This window comes from Scyliorhinus torazame, chromosome 7 (genome assembly GCF_047496885.1).
Source record: "Scyliorhinus torazame isolate Kashiwa2021f chromosome 7, sScyTor2.1, whole genome shotgun sequence".
NCBI lineage: Eukaryota > Metazoa > Chordata > Chondrichthyes > Carcharhiniformes > Scyliorhinidae > Scyliorhinus > Scyliorhinus torazame.
In genome coordinates, this window is record NC_092713.1 from 262464724 (window position 1) to 262486657 (window position 21934).

General features: G+C 52.1%; 1 pseudogene; it reads left to right on the top strand.

Moving 5' to 3' along the window:
• Nucleotides 1-20372: 20372 nt before the first annotated feature.
• On the top strand, nt 20373-21651 carry LOC140427396 (putative nuclease HARBI1; annotated as a pseudogene).
• The last annotated feature ends 283 nt before the right edge of the window (nt 21652-21934 follow it).

Here is a 21934-nt window from a genome sequence, read left to right on the forward strand (position 1 = left end):
GCTGCGTCCTGCACAACATAGCCCAGCAGAGGGGCGATGTGCCGCAGGCAGAGGAGGGCGGAGTGGAGGAGCAGCAGGAAGAGGCCCAGTCCTCCCCAGATGAGGGGGATGGGGGCAATGGTCAGGGCAGACGGGGTAGACACAGACGGGTGGCTGTCCACCGTTACCGGCTGGCCCAGCGGGCACGGGACAGACTGATAGACGCCCGCTTCACTGACTAGATGGGCGTGGGAATCGGGTAGTATGGCCACAGACCACACACCATGACAACAGCCGACCACCCACACCCCCCACCCATCCACCCACCCAGCACCCTCACCCCCCTCCCCAACCCCACACACCCCACCCGCATGCACACCACCCCCCCACTCCCAATTGCCGATCCACCGGCGGCACAACGGGCCGGGCTCACCCAGTTGCGGGTGGACGCGTGTCTATCGCAGGCCATGGAGAATGATGACAACCCGCCTCCGATGAGCTCCTGGCTCTACATCGTTGGACTATGTCTGACCCATGGCCACAGTACCACCATCCACCTGGACCATCCCTGCATGCGGCTGTGACACTGCAGCGCACGGTCCCGTCCTCTGCCCGGGGGATGTTGATGGCGGCCCAGGGGGAAGGGGGCAGACTCACCTGGAGCTGAGGTAAGACCACCCCTCACACACACACTTGCGCTCAAAGTACATGACACCCCCGCACACTTTGGACAGAGCACAAAGGCAGCTTCGGTAGGTGTAACATTGACTTTAATAACCAAAGGAGTTCATGCACGTGCCCTAGCGCCTAAAACTCATCTGTGCCCTGCACCCGTGCCAACTTACTCAGTGTCTAATTGTTTGGCCTTACGGGCCCTTTGACTACGTCTACGTGGTTCCCCAGACGGTACAGCAGAGCTGGAGGTGGACTCCTGTGATTCCTGCCCTCTGACACTGGATCCCTTTGGCGGCCGTTTCCTGGGGCGTCCTGGCCTAGATGGGCCAGGCTGCCGCCCGGGCGACTGGGATGGCGAGCTGCCAGCCTGTCCTGCCCGTTGCCCACCCGATGCACCTGGGACGGAAGGGGGGGAGTCCGAGGTGTCGCGGTGTACCGGGACCTCCCCTACAGAGGGAGCCGGGACGGACCACACCACCTCCTCCTCCCTCGGGGTGCCCGATGGCCCACAGGCCTCTACATGGGTGGGGGATGCGAACGGACTGGCCATCCGACGCGCCCCCGACATCTGGCGCTGCCAGTCCTGGAGGCCCGTGCTGGTATCGACAGGGGTCTGCAGGTTTGCAGCCATGGAGCCCAGGGGGCTGTTGAACCCTGTCTGCGACAGTGCGACGCCAGCTCGCACATGGCCACTGGCGCCGATGCCCTCAGCGATGGCCTGCTGAGACTGGGCCATGGCCTGCAGAGACTGGGCCATGGCCTGCAGAGACTGGGCTATGGCCTGCTGAGACTGGGCCATGGCCTGCTGAGACTGGGCCATGGCCTGCTGAGACTGGGCTATGGCGTGCTGAGACTGGGCTATGGCGTTGAGCGCCTCTGCCATCTGGCGCTGGCACTGGCTCATGGCCTCCTGTGAGAGGGCAGCCATTTCCTGGGCCACAGACGCCGCCTGCACGGAAGGCCCCCGGCCTCGCAAACCGTTCCCCATGTCTGACACCGTCGCACCCATTGCCTCCACCGCGGACGCCACCCGTGCGGTGTCAGCCTGGGTGGCACGCATGACCGGGACCACTCCCAGCTCCTGGACGCGGGTGGACTCCTCCACCTGCGACCGCAGCCGCCGCAAGCCACCCGTCACCCTATTCGCTCGTCTCCGTGTCGGTGGTTGCATCGGATCTATGTGTGGGTGTGGTAACTGCAGGAACCCGGGATCCATCTGGGCGGCAGATGTTCGCTTGGCCTGGGCTGCCCTCCGACCGCCCGGTCCCTCTGCTGCTCCTACCTCCACCTGCTGTACCGGGACGGCTGTGTTGTGCGCACCAGTGAGTGTACCAGACGCCTCATCACTAAAGTGCCCAACCGTGGTGAGTGTTTCTGCGATGGTGGAGGGTGTCGGTGACAGCAGTGGCGTTGTGTCGTGCTCTTCGTCCCACTCTGAGTCCATGGCACTTTGGGGTGGGGGTTCGTCTCCACCCATCCACTCTGAGTCACTGTCCGGTATTTCGTCTTCCCGGGTAGGGGTGTCCCGGGTAGTGCTGTCCCGGGTAGTGCTGTCCCGGGTAGTACTGTCCCGGGTAGTGCTGTCCCGGGTAGTGCTGTCCCGGGTAGTGGTGTCCCGGGTAGGGGTGTCCCGGGTAGGGGTGTCCTGGGTAGTGGTGTCCCGGGTAGGGGTGTCCTGGATAGTGGTGTCCTGGGTAGTGGTGTCCTGGCTCGGATGTGACGGGGGCCTGTGGCTGCCCCCCTCATCGCTGGGTGGTCGCTCCCGCACGTGACGGGGGTGTCGTCTCCCTGTTGCTCCAGGTCTCTCCGTCTCCCGTGGTCTCCGAGGGGCATCCTGCGGGCGTCGCATGCTGGAGGGTCCGGGTCTCTCCGTCTCCCGTGGTCTCCGAGGGGCATCCTGCGGGCGTCGCATGCTGGAGGGTTCGGGTCTCTCCGTCTCCCGTGGTCTCCGAGGGGCATCCTGCGGGCGTCGCATGCTGGAGGGTTTGGGTCTCTCCGTCTCCCGTGGTCTCCGAGGGGCATCCTGCGGGCGTCGCATGCTGGAGGGTGCGGGTCTCTCCGTCTCCCGTGTTCTCCGAGGGGCATCCTGCGGGCGTCGCATGCTGGAGGGTGCGGGTCTCTCCGTCTCCCGTGGTCTCCGAGGGGCATCCTGCGGGCGTCGCATGCTGGAGGGTGCGGGTCTCTCCGTCTCCCGTGGTCTCCGAGGGGCATCCTGCGGGCGGTCTGCATCTGCGGGGATGGGTGCCTGGACGTTTGGTCCTGCGATACACAATGAAGCATGCATGGTTAGACATCAGGCAGTGATCAGGTGATACGGGAGAGGGGGATATAAGGGAGGGGGGATATGGGGACGGGCTGTTGGTGGCTCACTTGCTCGTGGGGCCCCGACCTCTGCATCAGCAACCTCCCGGTCCTCAGGTCCGCCAGCCAGTTCCAGGGCCCTTTCCTCGTGTACGGTCAGTGGCCTCTCATCAGCGGGCCCTCCTCCAGTCCTCACATGCTCCCTATTGTTGTGTGCGCGCTTCTCCTGGGGGGGGGGGGGTGGTGGCAGGGGTAAAAGGCAACAGTGTTAGGCAGGTATATGAATGCACGCCATCGGTTGCGCGTGCATTGCAGAGGTTAAGGTTAGGGCTGGATTCACTTGGGGATATGGGGGATATGGGGGAGGGGGGGATATGGGGGAGGGGGGATATGGGGGATATGGGGGAGGGGGGATATGGGGGATATGGGGGAGGGGGGGATATGGGGGAGGGGGGATATGGGGGATATGGGGGAGGGGGGATATGTGGGAGGGGGGATATGGGGAGGGGGGGATATGGGGAATATGGGGGAGGGGGGATATGGGGGAGGGGGGAATATGGGGGATATGGGGGAGGGGGGATATATGGGAGGGGGGATATGGGGAGGGGGGATATGGGGAATATGGGGGAGGGGGGATATGGGGGAGGGGGGAATATGGGGGATATGGGGGAGGGGGGATATGTGGGAGGGGGGATATGGGGAGGGGGGGATATGGGGAATATGGGGGAGGGGGGATATGGGGGAGGGGGGATATGGGGGATATGGGGGAGGGGGGATATGGGGGAGGGGGGATATGGGGAGGGGGGAATATGGGGGATATGGGGGAGGGGGGATATGGGGGATATGGGGGAGGGGGGATATGGGGGCGGGGGGATATGTGGGAGGGGGGATATGGGGGATATGGGGGAGGGGGAATATGGGGAGGGGGGATATGGGGGATATGGGGGGGGGGGATATGGGGGATATGGGGGAGGGGGGATATGGGGGAGGGGGGATATGGGGGATATGGGGGAGGGGGGATATGGGGGAGGGGGGAATATGGGGGATATGGGGGAGGGGGGATATGGGGAGGGGGGATATGGGGGATATGGGGGAGGGGGGATATGGGGGAGGGGGGATATGGGGGAGGGGGGATATGGGGGATATGGGGGAGGGGGGATATGGGGGAGGGGGGGATATGGGGGAGGGGGGGATATGGGGGAGGGGGGGATATGGGGGAGGGGGGGATTTGGGGGAGAGGGGATATGGGGGATATGGGGGACGCTCACCCTGCCTGCTCTGACGAGGTTGTTCACCTTCTTGTGGCACTGGGTGCCTGTCCGTGGTGTTAGGGCCACAGCGGTGACGGCCTCTGCCACCTCCCTCCACAGACGCCGGCTGTGGCGTGGGGCAACTCTGCGGCCGTGCCCGGGATACAGGGCGTCCCTCCTCTGCTCCACCGCATCCAGGAGCGCCTCCACATCGCGTGACTCGAACCTCGGGGCTGAGCGACGGCCAGCCATCAAGTCGGGTGTTGCGGTCGGCTGTTCCGGTCGGGTGGGGGGGAGCTGCACGGCCTTATGAGCCGTCACGCCGTGCAGCGCATATGATGCTGCACGGCGTGAACCACTGCGCAAGCGCGAATCCCGTTACGTCGCTGCTAGCCCATTTCGGGCCGCAGACTATCGGCCCATTTTTATGACGTGACGCAAGTGGGATTTGCGCCGTTTTTTGCGCCGATCGGCGGAGTTTCCGCCGATAACGGAGAATTTCGCCCCATGTCAGGGGTTTTGTTTCCACTACCCGCCCACCTCCACTGCAATTATACCACTGGCAGGGGAGGCATTAGGCAGCCCACCCACATGTGGACTAATTGAGGTCCAATGGTTACCAATTATGGCCAGTTAAGGCCTCTTCTGCCTCCCCTGAATTTGATATGCATTGATTGATGCCTATGTTTGGTCACCAGGCTGTCCAGTGAAACCTAACAGGCCTTGCTGCTGGGTTGGATGGGGATTGAGCCTCCTATACCCTCAGCCCAACAGAGGCCTCCACAAAAATATAACCCCACCGCCACCCCACCAGTATGGCCCGGCAAAATCTCAGACTTACCTCACAGTCTAGGCTCGTTGCATTCGGTTTTCTCTGGAGTGTGGTGCAACGCGACCTGTGGCCACTGCTCCCCTCTCACCCACCAATGTCTAAAGCTTTCAAAGGCAGGATTTGCTCTTAATGAGAGACGGGTATTCTGCCTCAAACCAATTAAAGAGCGGAAGGCCCTTCAATGGCTGAGGGACAGGCTGGACAATCAGGGAGGGGCGGGGACAGTGGTGTGAAGACCATGACATGTACATCTGGAGGGCGTGGGGTGCATCCTGTCCAAAATGCAGGCAATTGTCCTTTTTAATGAAGTGTCTGAGTCTCCAAAGAATGCTTCATTGATATTTGTGTAACACTAATCCTTTAAAAGTCGCTCACCTTTTTCTTTATACTCTTCCCCTCAATAATGAAACAAACTGGAAAAGTATAAAGTCACGCTAAATATTATCAGAAAAAGGATATAGTCGTGTAGTGTTCATGTTATCTGATAAATAAGCCAGAGGCCAGGGCTAATAATCTGGAGCATTCTTATTTTGCCTACATGTGACTCCAGTCCCTTAAGGATGTTACTTTATATTCTCGATGAGTTGAATCCCAAGGAAACTACCTTCACATTTATGTTAAGTAGAGCTTTTCAATAATTGAGGAGGCCCTGTTCCCACAAGAATGCACCGCTATATATCTATAAACATGGTCACTGTCAAACAGAACAAATTCTAATGATGAATGAAAACATAGTAAAACAGTAAGTGTGTGAAAAAGCCTTTATTCAGTTAGCTCACACCTTAAAACACCCAGACCTTGCAAATAGCGGGAGCTTTGCACTGAAATGTTGGGCGGGATTCTCCGACCCCCCGCCGGGTCGGAGAATCGCCGGGGGGCGGTGTGAATCCCGCCCCCGCCGGCTGCCGAATTCTCCGGCGGCGGGGATTTGGCGGGGGCGGGAATCGTGCCGTGCCGGTCGGCGGCCGCTGGCAGCAGCCCCCCAGCGATTCTCCGGCCCGCGATGGGCCAAGTGGCCGCCCGCTTTCGGCCAGTCCCGCCGGCGTATATTACACCAGGTATTTGCCGGCGGGACCTGGCTGCGCGGGTGGCCTCCGGGGTCCTCGGGGGGGGGGGGGGGGGGGGGGGGGGGATCTGACCCCATGAGGTGCCCACCGATCCGCGGTCGGGCCTGTGCTGTGGGGCATTCTATTCTTCCGCGTCGGCCACTGTGGTCCTCCGCGATGGCTGACGCGGAGATGAACCCTCCCCTGCGCATGCGCTGGGATGACGCCAGCACATGCTGGCGCTCCCACGCATGCGCCAACTCACGCCGGCTGGCAGAGTCCCTTCGGCGCCGGTTGGCATGGCACCAAGCCCCTTCCCCGCTGGCCGGCGCGGCGCAAAGCACTCTGGCACCGGCCTAGCTCCTGAAGGCGCGGAGGATTCCGCACCTTTGGGGCGGCCCGACGCTGGAGTGGTTCACGCCACTCCTTCGCGCCTGAGTTGCCCGTCCCGCCGATTCCCGCAGAATCCCGCCCGTTTGCTCCAGAAAATCTCCGTCATCGTTTCTTTTTGCTTGCCGTGCTGTTTTTATTGCGGGTGGGACTGTGGGAGGAAACCAGAGCACCCAGATGAAACCCACGCAGACACGGGGAGAATGTGCAGACTCCACACAGACAGTGACCCAGCAGGGAATCAAACCTGAGACTCTGGCGCTGTGAAGCTGCAGTGCTAACCATTATGCTACCGTGCTGCCCACGAGAGGAGGAGATATAGCAAATTTGATCAGGGAATCAATACAGTAGTAAGGAGGGACAACATCTTAGAAAGCTCTTCAAATGAAGCCTTATAGGCAGAACCTAAATACCAAAAAGGAGCCATCACATTGCTGGGAGTGTTCTATTGGCTCCCTCACAGTCTGAGAGAAATAGAAGAGCAGATATGCAGGCAAATTTCAGAGAAGTGTAAAAGTAATAAGGTAGCGATAGTGGTGGATTTCAACTTCCCCAACATTAACTGGGGTGCTCATCGTGTGAAAGGAATGGAGGGAGCGGAATTCTTAAAATGCGTCCAGGAGAACCTTTTAAGCCAATGCGTGAAAGTCCTGGACTTAATTTTAGGTAACAATGCCAGGCAAGTGGTTGAAGTATCAGTGGGGAGCATTTTGCAGACAGCGATCATAACTCCGTTAGATTCAAGATTGTAATGGAAAAGGACAAGGATGGGCCTGAAATCAAAGTTCTAAACTGGGGGAAGGCCAATTTTAATAAGATCAAATATGATTTGGCCACAGTGGACTGGGAGCAAATACTTATAGGTAAATGTGTGACAGAACGGTGGGATGCATTCAAGAAGGCAGTGTACTGGGCCAACATAACAGTAAACTCAGGGAATACTCATTCAAAACATGCTACTGATGTAATGGAAAATGGCACAATGCAGCAGCTAGTAAGTGGAATCCGGGGGATTGTCGCTACTGTGGAAAAGAGGAACAAATACAGCATGCGTGTAGATCAAAGGCTGATCACTAAAAGCAGTACCTCCAGGGAAAGAGCATCAAGAGGACCATACAGACAAGTCACACATTAGAATAAACAGACGGTTTAAAAAGGAACATTACTTGGAAACAAAATGCAAAAGAAATGCGAGCCCAGATGAGACAGAAATGCAAGCCCAACAGCGACAATGCAGAAGATCAAATGTATTGTATTCCGTCTGATCTGAAACTAGATGAAGGACTAAATGTTGACATTGCCTTAAATGGTAAAGTGGTTGAAATGGAAGTTGACATCTGTTTCTATTACTTCAGAGAAAACATGGAGAAATGTTTCAAGCAATGCCCATTGGAGAAAACCCTCTTCCAGCTTAGCACCTACACTGGTCAGCCTGAGAATATAATTGGAAATGTGTTAGTTCAAGCTAAATATGGAAATCGAACACTTATCATGGGCGCCATTCTCCGACCCCCCAGCGGGTCGGAGAATGGCCGTTGGCCGCCGTGAATCCCGCCCCCGCCAGTTGCCGAAATCTCCGGTACCGGAGATTGGGCGGGGGCGGGAATCAGGCCGCGCCGGTTGGCGGGCCCCCCCCCGCTCGATTCTCCGGCCCGTATGGGCCGAAGTCCCGCCGAGAAATTGCCTGTCCCGCCGGCGTAAATTAAAGTAGGTATTTACCGGCGGGACAAGGCGGCGTGGGCGGGCTCCGGGATCCTGGGGGGGGCGCGGGGCGATCTGACCCCGGGGGGTGCCCCCACGGTGGCCTGGCCCGCGATCGGGGCCCACCGATCCGCGGGCGGGCCTGTGCCGTGGGGGCACTCTTTCCCTTCCGCCTCCGCCACGGTCTCCACCATGGCGGAGGCGGAAGAGACTCCCTCCACTGCGCATGCGCGGGAAACTGTCAGCGGCCGCTGACACTCCCGCGCACGCGCCGCCTGGGGTTGTCATTTCCGCGCCAGCTGGCGGGGCAACAAACGCCGTTTCTGCCAGCTGGCAGGGTGGAAATCCCTCCGGCGCCGGCTAGCCCCTCAATGTTGGGGCTCGGCCCCCAAAGATGCGGGGCATTCCACACTTTTGGGGCGGCGCGATGCCCGTCTGATTGGCGCCGTTTTGGGCGCCAGTCGGCGGACATCGCTCTGTTGGGGGAGAATTTCGCCCCATATGTGGAAGAGAATTACCCATCGCTTATGGGTGAAAACTGGCTAAAAGAAATGGAGCTGGACTGGAACGGTATAAATAAAGTTGCAGAATTTGTTAGATGATCATGCTGATGTCTGCAAAGAAGGTCTTGAAGTTATTGAAGACATTGAAGCCAAACTTACTGTGAAGGCTGAAGCTTCTCCAAGGCTCTGCAAACCACATTCAGTTCTCTACTTAATGTGACAGAAAATCGAACAGGAACTAGAATGACTTGAAAATTTTCAGATAATTGGGAAAGTCAATTATGCAGAGTAGGCAGCTCCCATAATCCCAGTAGTGAAGATAGACACATCTATCAGAACACGTGGTGACTATAAAATCACAACTAATCTTTTCCTGGAACTGCGTCGGTACTTGCTACTGAAAATTGAAAATCTGTCTGCTGCTCTGAATGGATGTAAATGCAGCTGAGTGAAGATTCCAGGAAGTATACAATCAGCAAGAGGGCAGTATCAATAAAATCGACTACCATTTGGAATCGTGCCATCACCAGCCTTATTTCAGCAAGCCATGGACAAAATATTGCCGGGCATCCCTGGTGTAATCTGTTTACAAGATGACATGTTCACCACTGAAAAAAAAAACACCCCACTCATTTAGCGAACCTAGGTGGAGTCCTGGGTAGATTGGAAAAATACAGCTGCTATAAAAATCCAAATGTTTGTCATGAAGCTCTCGGTAGAGTACCTGGGGCACATAACCGATTAAACTGATCTCCCAACCTCACCCAGAAATGTGGAAGCGGTGGTGAAAGCAACACAGCTCAAATTGAGAAGGAAGCCCTTTGGACTAATCCATAGAATTAATGGCCAGGATTCTCCGACCCCCACCGCCAGGTCGGAGAATCCCCGGGGGAGGTACGAATCCCGACCCTATTCTCCCTATTCTGCCCTATTCTCCGGTGCCGTTTTTCGGGGGCCGGCGGGATTCCTGCCATGCCGATCGGGGGCTGTTGACAGCGCTCCCCCCTGCGATGGCCCCTATGGGCCGAGTGGTCGTTCAGTTTTGGTCCAGTCCCGCCGGCGTGAATTACTCACCTCACACACGGTGGGACCTGAAAGGTAAGTGTGCGGGGGCGGTCCTGGGGGCGGCACGGGAGGATCAGACCCTGGGGGGGGCCCCACAGTGGCCTGGCCCGCGATCGGGGCTTACCGGTCCTGCGGGCGGGCTGTTTCTGTGGGTGCCTCCTTTCCTCCGCGCCTGGCCCTTGTAGGGCTCCGCCATATTGCCCGGGGGCCGAGCGGAGAAGAGAACCCCCGTGCATGCGCGGAAAGACACCGGCCGGTCTGCGCATGCATGGAAATATGCCGGTCGGTCCGTGCATGCGCGAGATCATGCCGGCCGCTCCACGCATGCGCGAACTCGAGCCGGCCCTTCGCCGCTGGCTGGAGCGGCGCCAACCACTCCGGCGTCAAACTAGCCCCTGAAAATGTGGAGAATTCCTCACTTTCGGGGGCTGTTGACACCAGAGTGGTTGGCGCCGATTTTCCCGCCGGCATGGGGACTTAGTCCCCAGAAGGGAGAATCCCACCCAATAAGTTCCATCAGTATTTGTATGGGTGTAAATTCACGTTAATTACAGACCACAAGCCTTTAACCTGGTTTCTTATGTGAAGTCACAAATCCCTACACATATGGAAACAAGAAACAGCTGAGCGTATTGGAAACAGAAAATGCTACGGGTTTCAATAATATCCCTCTTCTAGAACTGAAACTCTGTGCTGTAGAACAAATTGCACTCTTAGCCAAGTTGTCCCACTACAACAATGCAACTCATATTGTTTAAAATTACCCAGATATGTCCTGTCCCCAAAACAGGATAATCCATCCAGGTGAATTACCATTTTATCAGTCTATTCCCAACCATTAGGAAATGACAGAAGGAGTTTTGAACAGGGCTATCAAGCAGAACACACTCACCAATAACCAGCTCAGTAATGCCCAATTTGGCCTTCGGACCTTGTTAGAATCTTGGTCCAATCATCGATACAAAAGCTCAGTTTCAGAAATAAGAGTGACTGCCTTTAACAGGCATTGAATTATTATTGGACCAAATGCAGCACCAAAGAGACCTAATAAACATTGTCCTTCCTTGAATGACCAGCACCACCTTCTCTTTCGGATTTAGAACATGCAGGCACATGAAGTGAAGGATTTGAATGTTATGTATAAGCCCTAATTGATGGAGATCATTGGAAAGTTAGTGATTGGCAAGTGGTGAATTGAGCAGTGACTGAGGTTAGTGGTGCAATTGATAGGATACGGCATTTGCAGATGCATCAACTGACCTTGGGCCATTTTTGTGAGATCATTAAACTTCTTGTGTCACTGCAAGGTCTTGTGACCTTGGCCATTGACTTCCATGGTTACCTATTCCCACTGCCTTCTAACCGTATATCTGGAAGGCCGCTTAGTACTCGAAAGTAACAATGCTATCCACTTCCTCCACCAGACCTGGAGAACAACATTGGGAAAGCTTGGTGCGCATTCTCTCCCAATTTAGGCCAGTGTTCTTTGTTACACAGTACTACAACAAATTATGTCAGATGATTAGTTTCAAACAGTGAGGAATAGGTGTTAGGTAGTTCACGTAACTAATAAAACTGGATCCCCTCCTGATGCATGAAGTCAGTGAATGACACGGCCAGTATTGGCTATGCGCAGGAATCATTATAATATTTAGATACCTTAAATCTAATTCCACTGAATCCACATTGAATCAGTGTAAGTAATATAATGGCCCACATCTTCTAATGCCAACAGTAGTGAATGTTGAGACATTCACATCCGTGACCCGATTACTCAATCCCCGACAGCCCACTCCTCTCAACTACCCACTCCCTTAACTGATTTCCCACCCACTGATTCCCCATCCACCTACCCACTCACTCACTCACTTATCCACTCACCCACTTACCCATTAACCCCACTATGTCTTTAAACTTTTAAAATCTTACCTGAACAGGATATCTAGTGTTGTACAAAGGTGGGTGTAGCCTCTTCGCAGCTCCTCTTGGCTGGTGTTCTGTGTGGATGGCTGTGTTGTGGGAGCAATGCTGCAACTGGGTCTTGAGGAGCCGGCTGTAAGGATGGAAAAATGGTAGGTTCATAATTATCTTGGATGTCAATGGTGATTACTTCAGCATCACTACTGATTGGAAAATCTAACCCAGGGTACATAAATCACAAATGTTTAATTTGCATGATCAATCTCGTTAATTACATATTTTCAACATTGCTATATGATTTGGGACCTGTTATATCTATTTGTTGCTGCAAAGAGAAAAGATATGAAGGTGCCCACACTCTGGATTCTTGTAAAACATGATGAGAGGTTTAGTAACGGTTTTACTCATACAATCAATATGGTCACAGTAAGAAATCTTACAACACCAGGTTAAAGTCCAACAGGTTTGTTTCGAATCACTAGCTTTCAGAGCGCAACTCCTTCCTCAGATGAATGAAAAGTCTAGTGTGGACTCGATGGGCCTAATAGCCTCCTTCTGCACTGTAAATTCTATGATACTATGATACTATAAGAGGTAGGTTCCAGAAACACATATATAGACAAAGTCAATGATGCAAGACGATACTTTGAATGCGAGTCTTTGCAAGTAATTAAGTCTTTACAGGTCTAGACGGAGCGACTGGAGAGAGGGATAATCACAGGTTAAAGAGGTGTGAATTGTCTCAAGCCAAGACAGTTGGTATGATTTTGCAAGCCCAGGCCAGATGGTGGGTGGTGAATTTAATGAGACATGAATCCAAGGTCTCGGTTGAGGCCGTACTCATGTGTGCGGAACTTGGCTATCAGTTTCCACATCTCTACAATCAAGATAATTATCTGCTCAAAGCCCACGCAAACACTCTGCTGACGTCACTACACATCACATGATGCAGAACCCGCAGGAATGTATTCTTTGAGACATAACACCACTTTCTTCATTAGTGCAATGACCACAGTTAACATTTATACAACAGATCTCCTTATGCATTATTTTTATACATATATACAATTCAATATGACAGTTGTGGTGATCTGTATATCTGTGTATATTAAGCAAGGGGTCAATGTAGATGCAATACAACTGAGCAATCACTAGAGGGAGCACAGGAGATATAAAAACACATGAACAAGAAGTCAAGACACACTTCACAGGAACGAGAGCTGGCAGCAAGACACAGACAGGCAGATCAGATGTAATTTAAAGTTAAGCACTGAAGAGAAAACAAACTCACAATAAAGCATCTACTTCAACTTCAAGACTACGAGTGTTATTATGACACATGGAACAACACATGGTACCAGGTCCGGCTTCAGAAAGCTTACGATAAGATTAAACAAGCTGCAGACACAGAAAGACCAAAATGGCAAGAAAGACGTTGGAAGACTTCGCTGATTTACTGCAATTTGGACATCCACCTCAGCTGAACACAACCGGTAATTTAAGTAATGACTAGGAAAGATTTAAACAAATGTTCGATATATATATATCATAGCTAATGATTTAAAAGCAGCCTCAGAAGAAATGAAAATAGCTCTGCTCTTCGCAGGACATGAAGCTAGAGAAATATATAATTGCTTTAAATACTTGAAAGGTGAAGACAGCACCAAATTAGAAGTAATACTAAAAAAAATTGAAGAGCACTGTATAGAATTTGAACAGTACTGTATGCTCAGAGACCAAATTGCACAGGGAATGAGTGATGCAAAACTCAAACAATCAAAAACTGAACAGAAAGGGTTAACTCTGAAAATCGCAATTGAAAAGTCCAGATCGAAAGGAAAAAGTAACTTTAATGTCTTACAAAGCAAAAATGCTGAAATCCACTCCAAAACGGCGTCTGAGCACATTTTACAATCTCCGTGGAACAAAAGATGAAAATCTGCGTCTACGCATGCGCAGGAAACAGAAGCCGCGCATGCGCAATTAAAATCAGCCGTTTTGCCTTCTCCGCATGCCGCAAAAAGGTCGCAACATTCAAAGATGGGTCTGCGCATGCACAAGCCACAAATGCGCAGTGTAAAAAAACCCGCAGAGTAAAGGAAGATCGATGTGCGCATGCGCAATTGAGCCCATGCATGACGTCTCGAACGTCATGACATCAGAGGACCCTGACCACGCCCACTTAAAAGGGAAATGCCTGAAAATTGAAAACAAGAAACTTAAAGCTGTAAAAACGAATGTTCTTACCTCAAAAGACAGAACAATCCCTGAACGTTTACCAGCAGTGGAAGATAACTTTCACAACACCCTGGAACAAGCAGTCTGCACCACCCAAAGTGAAGAGAACGATAACAAATGCAAAACAAAAAAAGATGAAGAGAACAAAAACCCATCCGAGACAAAAAAAGATGATTTGTTTGTCGAACAATACTACCCAGACATGGCTGAATTATTCGGATATGCTGATCACAACATCAGCAACACGGTTGCAAAGCTCAACACGACTCTACTCATGGTAGATGAATCCAATGCCATGATGCCATGGCAGATCGTCGATACATTGGATGACAACAATACCCAAGAAGAAGATGACGCCACACAGTGAGCACAGAACAACTCCGTTGAGAGAGCACAGATTGACTCCACAGAGAGAACACTGCATGACTCCACAGAGAGAGCAATGAAAGACTCCACAGGGGGAGCGACGCAAGCCTCCACGGACAGCTCATTGACAGACTCCAAAATGGAAGCAAACAAACACTCCATTGTGAATGCCATGCATGATCAAAACCATGAAGGTCAACCCACCGTATCTGAGCAACCACAAGCAGACTATGAAAGTCTACCAAGCTCACATAATCAAGAAGAAGACAATGTAAGTCTACCCACTGCATGTGAAAACAGTGACAATGTCATCACACTCGACATACAGGAAGTGCAAGATCACAGCGAGACTGACAGATCTCAGCTCGTCTGTACAGAAGCACAGAGGAGGGCTACTCATGAGTCCAGAGAGACCACGTCAATTGAAATCTTGAAGATTTTGACTCTAGAAGAGGAGCACCAAGAGTCCAGAGAGACCACATCAATAGAAATCTTAAAGATTTTGCCTCCAGAAGAGGAGCACCACGACCCACAACAAAAATGAAATCATGAAGATTTTGACTCCAGAAAAGGAGCACCAAGGAAGCAAAGAAGAGGAATCAAATCCACCACAAATGACTCCAGAACAGGGGCAGCAACAAAGCAAAGAAGAGGAATCAAATCCACCACAAATGACTGATGTCACCAACATCAATACAATATCAGACTATTCTCGAGATGAAACGCTCAAGGTAACAGATACCACAAAGGACGCTCGCACCAATTACGCAAATTATCCACACAGAACACTCATTGAGCGCAACAAGAAAAACAAAAACCACAAGAAGCACAGCAGAAACGAGAACAACAACAGCAAGAACAAAAACAACATGAAGCGCAACAAGAACATCAAAAACCGCAAGAAGCACTGCAGAAACAAGAACAACAACAGCAACAACAAAAACTACAAGAACAACAACAAAAACACCAAGAAGCATAACAAAGCCAACAACAAGCACGACATGAACAACGACGAAAACAAAAAAAAAACAGAAACAACAAGCACAACAAGAAAAACGACAAGAACAATGACGAAAACAACAAAAACAGAAACAACAAGAATGACAATGAAAACAACAAAGACAGATACGACAAAAACAGCAACAAGAATGACAACGAAAACAACAAAGACAAAAACGACAGAAACAACAATAATGAAACAACCTGTACAAAATGGTACAATGCTGCAGATGAAGGACAATGCCACAGCACACTGCAAAACAATGACGAGACTACAAACATGCCATGGCATGACAACGAATCACACAAATTCACATCTGCTCCAGAACAAGCAAGCACACCAGCTTTCAAGGCAGATGACACACTAAATCGATACCACAAGCACAGAAAAAAAGTCCATGTCACTCAACATCAGTGGTTCAACCACTCGCACACCTCGGGATGACTTAAGACCATAAGACCATAAGACATAGGAGCGGAAGTAAGGCCATTCGGCCCATCGAGTCCACTCCACTATTCAATCATGGCTGATTTCAACTCCATTTACCCACTCTCTCTCCATAGCCCTTAATTCCTCGAGAAATCAAGAATTTATCAACTTCTGTCTTAAAGACACTCAACTTGTTGGTTACTTAAAACCAAGAACACCGACAACATTCACAACAGAGTTGCAATATCAATATCACCACGTCAACAACGAAAAAGAAAAAACTCAACAAACAAATTCATCAAGTTTGGACTTATAAATGTTTTTATTAAGATTGGACTCATGAATCTTAATTGGCTTTGTAAAATAGCCAATATCATCACTTGTGCAGATATACATATCATAAGTAACCTAACTGTTTTGTACAATTTTCTTTAACACTGTACAGAAAATATGTAAAGAAAAAAGTGGAGATGTGGTGATCTGTGTATATTAAGCAAGTGGTCAATGCAGATACAATACAACTGAGCAATCACTAAAGGGAACACGGGAGGTACAAAAACACACAAACAGGAAGTCAAGACACACTTCACATGAACGGGAGTTAGTAGCAAGACACAGACAGGCAGCTCAGATGTAATTCAAAGTTAAGCACTGAAGAGAAAACAAACTCACAATAAAGCATCTACTTCAACTTCAAGACTACGAGTGTTATTAAGACACAAGGAACAACACAACAGTCTCTGTGGTGAACATCTATTCCTTTTTGGTAGAATTTGTCGTTCTTTAACTTGGCTACTTGTGACCTCAGAAGTGTCCTCATTCCTTTCGGTAGATGGTATTTCTTGAGTAGTTATTTCAGAGTCTGTCACTATAGGAATTGAAACGTCCTCAGAAACAGAATCACTGTCTCTGGTCTCTGTTTCGAAGTATAACTCTCTAGATCTTCTAACGGTAGAATCTCTTGCGAAGTTTCTGCAAACTCACTTTGTGCAGCAAGCAACTGATCAGCATGACATCGCAAAACTCTTTCATCATCCGTCCGTAAGGTGCATGATATTGGATCTGTCCTTGCTAGGATCATAGCTGGTACCCATTTCCTGTTTGTGGTGTAACTCCTAGATAACACTCTCTCTCCCTGGTTGAATACTCACCTTTTAGAGATTTTCTCCCTCCTAGCAATTTGAGATTGTTGTTGTTGTTTGGCAATCTCAGCTGGTATCAGGTGAAGCTAACAAATAAAACCATATTTGTAGTTTTCCCTTGAACAGCAGTATTGATGGTGAACTTTCCGTAATAACATGTAGTGTTCCGATAAGTTTTGTTTATCCTGTCCCTTAGTGCTTCGTTGCTTTGATAGAATGCTTTACTGATTGCACAAAACATTTAGCCAATCCATTCGTTGCTGCATGATTTGGAGCTGACTTGATCTGGTGTATACCTTTCTCTTTCAGGTAGTTCTGAAACTCCTTCGAAGTGAACTGTCTATCATAATCACAGAAACGCTGCTCCAGTTCCAAATCTTGCAAATATTTTGGAGAATGGGATTAAGGGTTATGGTATTCAGGCCAGAAAGTGGAGCTGAGTCCACAAAAGATCAGCCATGATCTCATTGAATGGTGGAGCAGGCTTGAGGGGCCAGATGGCCTACTCCTGCTCGTAGTTCTTATGTTCTTATAAGCACGGAGAAATAATCACGTGGATTCCCCATAATAGAACGCCATTCTGCACTGTTGACTCAAGACTTCATGTGATGTAGGGCTTTGGGGTTTGGATTCTTCCTATGAATGTCTGGCAGAGTTCCGTTTTGGACCAAGTCCATCACTTTCCCTATCACTGAATCAGTTGTTGCATATCTTTGAACTTGAGAGGAAGTCACAGGTACACTCTTCACGAGCGAGAAATGCACAATTATGATCAAATGTCCTTCAGAGTCATGCTTAACTTGTAACAGCAATCGTGAGAAAGCATCAGCATTTGCATGGTGCTCTGACTTGCGATTTTGCACATCGTAAGTGTGTGCCGGCAATAACAATGACCATCTTTGCAACCTACTAGCTGCCAAAAAAGGTAAAGTTTTACGGCCCAAAGATTGCAGTCAATGGTTGATGTCCATCAAAATGGTAAAATGACGCTCATAAAGATAATGGCGGAACTTTCTTACACCAAAAATGATGTTCAAAGCTTCTTTTTCAATCTGAGCGTAATTCATTTCTGTGCTAGTAAGAGGGAGTGAAACAAATGCCATCGGTCATTCTCTCCTTTTTTAATAAATTTACAGTCCCCAATTATTTTTTTTTCCAATTCAGGGGCAATTTAGTGTGGCCAATCCACCGAACCTGCACATCTTTTGGGTTGTGGGGGTGAAACCCACGCAGACACGGGAGAATGTGCAAACTCCACACGGACAGCGACCCAAGGCCGGGATTCGAACCTGGGTCCTCAGCGCTGCAGTCCCAGTGCTAACCACTGCGCCACCATGCTGCCCCTCAGTCATTCCCTCCTGAAGGCATAATGTGTGAGGTGACTGCACCAAACTCATAAGGCGAGACACCGCAAGCTAATTGCAACTTTATCTTTGGATTATTATGAACAGCCCTGACGGCACTTCATTGTATGCATTTTCACCTTCTTCTGACCAGTGCCATGCAATGTGTGTAAAGGCTTCAATCATGTTGCTAAGTTCAGTACAAATTTACCATAATAATTGATCAACCCTAAAAACTACCTTAATTGTGTCACATTTTGAGGATGTAGTGCGTCTCCAGTTGGTAATATTTTCTTTGGCTCTTTGTGTAAAGCATTTTTATCGACAATATGACCAAAGTAATTCATGGATGACTTGAAAAAGTCACACTTTTCCTTCTTAACTCTCAGGTTGTGGCTTTGCAACCGCTTCAGGGTAGCTTCCAAATTCCTGTTCCTGTTCACTGAAACGGTGATGAGTATGTCATCGAAATAACATTGCACTCCATTCAATCCACATAGAATTTGATCATGAATCTTTGAAAAAGATTCCCAAAGGATGTCTTCTGTAATGAAACAGAGCTTTGTGTGTTACGATGGTGAGCAGTGGCTGTGATTCAGCAGCCACATTCGTCTGCAGATAAGCCCATGAAAGATCAATTTTATTGAATTTCTTATTATATTACAATTTTTGATATTAATGTTGCATTGCTTTGTGCAATGTAAGTTACTCACTTGCTTCTTCCAGAATGATCTTTAACTCACAGCTTTAACTCAATTGCTTCACAGCTCCAGCGTCCCAGATTCGATTCCCGGCTTGGGTCACTGTCTGTGCGGAGCCTGCACGTTCTCCCGTGTGTGCATGGGTTTCCTCCGGGTGCTCCGGTTCCCTCCCACAGTTCAAAGATGTGCAGGTTAGGTGGATTGGCCATGATAAATTGCCATTAGTGTCCAAAATTGCCCTTAGTGTTGGGTGGGGTTACTGGGTTATGGGGATAGGGTGGAGGTGTGGGCTCTTTCCAAGAACCGGTGCAGACTCGATGGGCCGAATAGTCTCCTTCTGCACTGTAAATTCTATGATTCTATGAACTCGATGTTGATTAACACTCGAAGGGCGTCATTCTCCCATGCCGCGCCGTACCGGAGAATCGATGTTTGCGCCATTTTTCCGCGCGACGCCGTCCCGCCATTCTCCCAACCGGCGGCAATGGCTGAATCGTGGTCTGCGCCGCGCACGTCGGAGAGACCGCGGAGAGGGCAATCGAGGCGCTTCACACAGGCCCCTGCTATTCTCCGGCCCAGCTGACCCGAAGTCCCGACGGTGAGACCCCAGGTCACGCCATCGCCGATCACCCCTGCAAAATAAAATCGTCAGCTAGTCGTGCCGGCTGACGAAGCGGAAGAGGGAGGTAAGGAGGCGGGCCCATCCCGGCAAACCAGGAAGTAGCGTCCGCAGTCAGCGATATGGGGGGGGAGGGGGGAAGGGAGGGAGGAAGGGGGAGGGGGGGAAGGGGGGAAGGGGGGAGGGGGAGGGGGAGGGGGAGGGGAGGGGGAGGGGAGGGGAAGGGGAGGAGGGGGGTTTAGGGTGGGGAGGGGGGGTTGGGGGAGGTTGGGGGGGGGTTGGGGGAGGTGGGGGTGTGGGGGAGGGAGGGGGAGGGGGGGTTGGGGAGGGGGGTGGAGGAGGGCGGAGGAGGAGGGGGGAGGGAGGGAGTGGGGAGTGGGGGGGACGGCGGTCTGGGACGGATGACGACAAGGCCAACGAGGATGGGTTGTGTGAGGGAGTGCACGGAAGGGGGAAATGGGGTTGGGGACGGTGGCGGTGTTGTGGTCCTGGGAAGGGGAACGGAGGACGGAGCGGGGAAATGGTCCCACCATCCTGCCGGGTTGGGGGGGGCCCAACTAACGGTTGGCCGCGGGACGGAGAACCCCCGATGGTGTGCGGCGGCAGGAGGGTGGCGAAGACATCGTACCAAACCGGCGCCATGGTGAAGGGGTCGGTCTGCTGGCCAAGCGATGCGGAGGCACGGGTTGAGCGGTGCGGGAAACGGATACCGTGGCGGGTGGGACGGTGCATGTCTGATTGAACAGTGTGCAGGCTGCCTGGGGACCCATTCATCTAAAGGGCCCTGGCTGCCACTTGTCAAAGCGCCCTACTAACAACCGTCCTTGCCTCTCCCTCCCATACCAACCCCCCTCCCCCCCTTCAAGTGCATGATGTTTTCGCAGCAGCCGCCGATGTTTGCCGCCGTGGCGGCAGCGGCAGCCATGCACATGGCAAACCGTCGCGTGCGAGGAGGGAGGCTCATTGAGGGTGCGGCAGAGGGAGTGGCAACGGAGGGGCCCGTGCCAGGCGCTGCTGCTACAGGCCACCACGCCCGGCCAGTCCACGAGGAGGCGGAGGGTGCGGACCACCCCCACGTCGCCAGCCGGGAACAGGGCGACGACACAGATCCTGAAGCGTCACCTGGGGATGAGGACGATCATGTGGTCGTTCCAAGGTGGCGGAGGCGTGCCATGCGTGAGCGAGTGTACCTGGACCGCATCTCGTATGAGGACATGACGGAGGTGGCACGCAGGAGCAGACTCCGGATGAGCCGTGGGATGGTTGCACATATATGCAACCTGCTGGCACACTTCGAGCCACGTAGAACAGGAGGAGGACATGCCCTCCCAGTGAGGGTGAAGATAACTGTGGCCCTGAATTTTTTTGCGACCGGCTCCTTCCAGTCGCCGAGCGGGGACCTGTGTGGGATCAGTCAGGTGTCGGTGCACCGGTGCATCCGGGCAGTAACCGATGGCCTCTATGCAGGGACAGTTCATCAAGTTCCCGGAGGACCGCCCTCACCAGGCTGCCAGGGCATCGCAATTCGTTAAGATGGCCGGCTTTCCGATGGTACAGGGCGTCGTGGATGGTGTTCATGTCAACCTGCGTGCACCACCGCGGGACAGGGACGTCTTCATGAACAGGAAGGGGGCATACTCGATCAACGTACAGGTGGTGTGCGACCAGGGGATGAGGATTATGCACGTTTGCGCCCAGTATCCGGGAAGCGTGCATGACGCCTTTATTTTGGCACAGTCGTTCATCCCCACAATCTTCGAGGGTCACTGACCCCGGATCTGGGGCTGGTTGCTGGGCGACAGGGGTTATCCATTGCAGCCGTGGCTAATGCCGCCCATACGGAGGCCACAGACCAACGCGGAGCGCCGGTACAATGAGGCTCATGCAGCAACCAGGGGTGTCGTGGAGAGGTGCTTCGGTCTCCTCAAAATGAGGTTCAGGTGCCTGGATCGATCAGGGGGTGCCCTGCAATACGACCCTGACAGGGTCGGACGGATCGTCGTTGCATGCTGCGTTCTGCACAACATCGCCCAACAGAGGGGCGATGTCATGGAGGAGGAGGACGCATGTGAGGCCGAAGAGGCTGCCGACGCTGATCATGAGGAAGAGGAGGAGGGTATGGTGGGGGAAGAGAAGGGCGACGGGGCATAGGCACCATCGGGGCGCGGGATACGGCCGAGAGGCCGCACGGGACAGCGGGCACGCGATGCGCTGATCAGCGCACAGTTCATTCACTAGGGGGAGGGCATCGTTCTTCAGGGCACTGGCACCGTTGACCGCACGCGTTGGCACCATGCAGCACCCCCCTCACACACGTCCCGCACCAACCCTACCAGGCACGGCACCACCATCACGCCGCACTGCACCTGCGTCACCTCGTCACTGTCGGTAGACTGATACCTCCGTAAGCGGGTGTGAACACTGCCATGCTGGA